A 5,019-nucleotide genomic window follows, 5' to 3' on the forward strand; every position below is an offset into this window, starting at 1 on the left:
GCATCCATACTTTTTGACAAAATAGGGAAGGTGGTTGTAGATGATATGCTGTTTTCACAAAGACATAAAAATGCATAGTAAGTTATAAAAGAAAAGAGGATCACACTTAAGTAAAAGAAGAAGACATCACTTTACCATGTAGTGAGTTATATTGCAGGCTGTCCATGCGTCTTTCATTGACTTCCCAAAATGTTTAATTGCCTCTTCAAAGTTCTTGTAATCACTCTTTGTCCATGTTACATTGTCACAGAACATGAAGAGTTGATCAAGAGACCTCCACACCTCTGCCTTCACATTTCGTGCTTCCCCATCTGCCTCATGATCTTTCACGGCATTATGGACTTGCTTCCACAATCCATAACTAATCCTTGAAACTGTTCTACCTTGCCTTACTTGCTTACTATTGTGTTTGGGTCGAGACAAGAATCTTCTTGCCTTAACACCACCAATAGAGGGCTTGATTGGTACCTCCTTGCCATTGGTAGACTTTTTAAAATCCTTTGTGATATGAACATCACCTCCATGCAGACCTATATCGGATAACACTTTTTCCAATGCATGAAGAGCATCCTTTCTATTTCTTTCGGGACGGAGTTTCCAAGCAAATCCAATATACAAAAATACCAATTTCTCAATAATTCGACATAGAGCATGCAATGTGCATATGTGAACATTACATAGTGGAATGTCAAGAATGGCCTTGAAGTCAGGGTCAACTTTATCTCTATTAGGTGCTCTCTTCCACCATTTGGAATCCATTACTTGAGCTGATTCTTTGCAGTAAAGACAAGGAGACTTTGAGTTACCTCCTTTACTAACGTTATACATGCACTTTAGTGTTTTAAGATCCCCCGCCATATGCCACTCTACTTGAAAATCACCTTTTCCTGCAACATGGAGATTCTCTCCTTGCACTTGTCTTTTAATTATTCTTGGTATTTTCGTGTGGTGAAACACCCAATCTAGTGTTTCATGGTCTTCTGTCTTTACCTGTGATTATATAAAACAAAAGTCTTACTATAAAAGATTTGAAAACATTGACTAAAATCAAGTACGAAATAAAAAATGATCATACCTGGAATGAGCCCAACCACCATATGTGTTTCTCCGACTGCACACTAAAATACTTCGAACTCGCTTCATTTAATGATGTATCAAGTGCTCCATTCATCAATGTGATAGTAATCCTTTCCATTTTCTTTTCCTTTACAACCTCACACTCATCCAGTTTGATAACAAATTTCAAAATGCCTTTGCACTCTTCAAATGTTATTCCATAAAACTCGACCATTCTTCTTTGAAGTTGTTGTAGATCTACAAATATATTGTTCCAAGGGTCATACACAGTGGTTCCTTTAGCACCATGAAATATTTCTTCAATATGGATATATGGTCCAATAAACTCATCTATACTTTCATTCAAATGACCCCTTATCTTCCACACTGTTGCTGGATTTGGCAGTAAAACTCGTTTAATTCTTTGATCTCTCAAAGTTGAGGATATCGCATGGAAAATCGAACTATATCCCTTCCTGCTAACTCCACTAACATCAAGAGCCTCTTGGATTGTAGTACCATCAACTTGATTATTGGATATAAAGTCCTCTACAACATTGCGTTTGATTGTTTTGTATTTTTTTTCTTCAATCAAACCTTTTGCTACACCACAAGAAAGCAATCCTTTCATTTGTTTAACTGGAAGAAGGTTGGGATCCATATTTTCTTTTGCAGGCTCCAATAATTTCCTATAGTAACAATATAGTAACAACACAATATGCCTATATTATTCAACACTTCCAATCCTGTTTTGCATTAATGGACAAAATAGATATAGTCATTTGAGTGCATTTTTGAGTTTAAAAAATAAAAAATTTCAAACTAACCTTGCTTCCTGAATTCTTCGCTTGCATCCACCAGTCCCAACCTTCAAATTTGCAATGTTTTTAATCTTCCTGCTTCGTTGTCTGTCTCCAAGCATGGTTCTCTTCCTTCTTGATCTTGTTAACTCTTTTTTACTCTTTGAATGCTCCTCAATTTCATTCTGCAACTGCTGCTCCAATTTTGCACGAATAGCTATCTCTTGAATCCTGGCTCCCTTTTCTTGTAGGTACATTGTTTTATATGTTTCTGCAAATGCAGACTGTGCTGAAATATAACCAAGAAGTCCATTTTGTCCATCGCCTGCAAACCTCAGTAGTGTGGTTGGATTGACAAATGGAGGTGTAGAGTTTTTTACTAGACATTTTGGATATATACTTCCATCACACCATAAGTCAATATGTTGGAGCCCTTCTCTTCTCATATTTTCCCGTTGTTGAGCATTTAGCACCGTATCCTTTCGTCTTTTTTGTGCTGGAGCATATTGTTCTTCTAAGTCGATGTGAAGATGGTATAATCGCTTCTTCTGAGATTGTAACTCACTAGTATCGGCCATTTTTTGTGCTTCTGAGGTTGCAAAGTTGGCTTGTCAATCTCATAGTCTTTTTGTAACATGAATTGTGGAAGTGTGGCGGTATCCATACAATCATTAAGTTCAGTGATGGATTCTTTATGAGAGGCCTGCACACGTCGTCAAAAGAGATGCGAAATCTTCGAGAAACAAAAAAAATTAAGGAGATATTTAATGCAAAATCGTGTTAGTTAGATAAAAGATTATCTTATTCTTTTCTGAACTGACAGTTCAGTGGTCCTTACTGACAGTTCTGAGCCACGTTTTCATATTTTATTATTTTTGAGATCTTTTAGGAGAGAAATAAATCGAAAAATAGTGAATTTCTTACAGGGCCCCAAAATGAGCTCCGTTTTTCCCTAATGGCAAAGTGGTGATGGCCTGCTTTACCTGCTTCTCCTCTTTCTTTGATATAATCCATGGTGCAGGCGGAAGACGAACGTGCCCACCCACCTCTCGTGGCCAAGCTTGACGCATACGTCCTGCGACCCGCAAGTCCTCACGTACGCTAACATTGTCTCGTTTACCAATAATATGTTCCCAAATACCAGATCCCACATTCTTGAAGATGTGCATGGGATCAAGAAGATGGATATATTACAACTCTATTAATTTAATTTGGATACCATGAGTCATTTGAATACCATCAATTTACATCTACTCACCTCTAAACCTGTTTGATTCCATTCTCCATACATGGAGATGTGATTCAAGGTAATTCGACGTGCTCGTACAATGCATCCTTGACATCGATTACACATACATTTGATCCGTTGTCCCAACCACACATCGCGATTACGATGACGCATTGTCTCATCTTCCCCAGAACTGCTTGAAGAGGTTGATGACATCCTATGTACAAACCAGAAAACACAAAATCATAATATGTTTTTAACAAAAGTATAAAAATTGCGTGTATTGACGCGGCTATTTCCTAAAAATTGCGTGTATTAACGCGGCTACTTCCTAAAAATCACGTGTATCAACGCAGGTAATTCCTGCAAAACGCGTGTATAAACGCAGCTAAATTTCCATACACGCGAACATACACGCGTTTATAAACGCGACGGTCTGTTTAAACTAAAAATAGCCCGCCTTCCCCAAATATAGATTTTGAACTAACATATCAACACTGCTTTCGTTTTCGCCTCTTCCAACAGAAACGAAACCGAGAAGAGAAGAGAAGGAGCACACACGAGAGCAGAGAAGGAGCACACACGGGAGGAAACCGAGCAAGAAAGAAGACTCACTTTTTTAGAGGTGAGTCAGTTTGTCCTTTGCCTTGTCTCCTTCCTCAGATTTGTTTATGCTATTTTCTCTTTGCTTTTTGGGTTTGTCTCCGTCCTTTTGCTTCTGTGCACACGATTGGGTGAATGATTCTGACAGGGGCGACAGTGGACCTTTTATAAGGACACTTTGTCTTTGTCGGAGGTCGGTCCTTTTGAAATTTTTTTTTCGCAGGTCGCGTGTAGAAACGCGTGTAAAAGCGCGTGTACCCTGTCTGCAGAGTCTGTTCACCCGAATATACACGCGTTTTCTAACGGGTATATACACGCGTTTTCTGACGGGTGTATACACGCGTTTTTGCACGGGTGTATACACGAGACTGCGTTTCCTGTTTCTATGATTTGCAGGCAACACAACTGACTTGAATGATGATATTTGTGTGAGTCAAGAGACAGCCCATGATGTGCTGCAGGATTTGTGTTGCAGGTTCTTTATGGATATTCCAGGTTCTTCATCCGATCCATTTGCGTACAGCAATTGGCTGATGGAGATGCTGAATCATTTTGGGCGCCATCCTGGTCCAGTTGAGCTTACAGAGTATATGTATGCCCATCCCCCTCCTTCCCTGCCTGGTGTCTATACCCCTACCGCGAGTATCCAGGGCACTCCGGTGCCATCTATTCCTACGAGTCCGACAAGATGGCATGCAGCTTCTCCTCTTCCACGTCCACCGAGGAGACATACCTCGTCCCAGACACACTCACGCACACCCTCACAGCCACCATCACGTGCTCCCTCAGAGCCACCGTCACGTCAAGGCTCACAGCCACCGTCACGTAGACAATCCCCTAGTCGTGACTCCACCCGCAGCAGTAGGAAGAGTGGGAGTGGAGGATGCGGCGGGTGCTTTGGTGGGGGAGGTGGGGGAGGTAGTAGGGCACGCGGTGAGAGAGGAGATAGAGGGAGAAGAGTTAGAGGAGACAGTTCGGAAGAGGAGGAGATGAGAGAGGTGGAGAGAGTGATCTGCTATGATGTGACCGATAGGGGCGGGATAGTGATGGATGCGAGGGGGAGGGAGGTAATGGAGTACATGCGTGGGGTAGTATCAAACTCATATAGAAATTATTTTATTAAATTTAAAGATCAAAATAGCCGATTAGTTGGGGAGGTGATAGAGGCTGTACATAGTCGGTACCCCAATCCCCCACATGCTACATTCTCGGATGTATGGGGAAGGACGCGAATAAGGGAGATCTTAAGTAATAAAAGATCTCACCTTAAAAAACTCGCGTACGATGACCGACTAAATGTAGCTGCGGGTGGCTATCCTGCCGAGAAACCTG

This window comes from Cibotium barometz, chromosome 4 (assembly GCF_041138505.1).
Source record: "Cibotium barometz isolate CiBa-2024 chromosome 4, ASM4113850v1, whole genome shotgun sequence".
Taxonomy (NCBI): domain Eukaryota; kingdom Viridiplantae; phylum Streptophyta; class Polypodiopsida; order Cyatheales; family Cibotiaceae; genus Cibotium; species Cibotium barometz.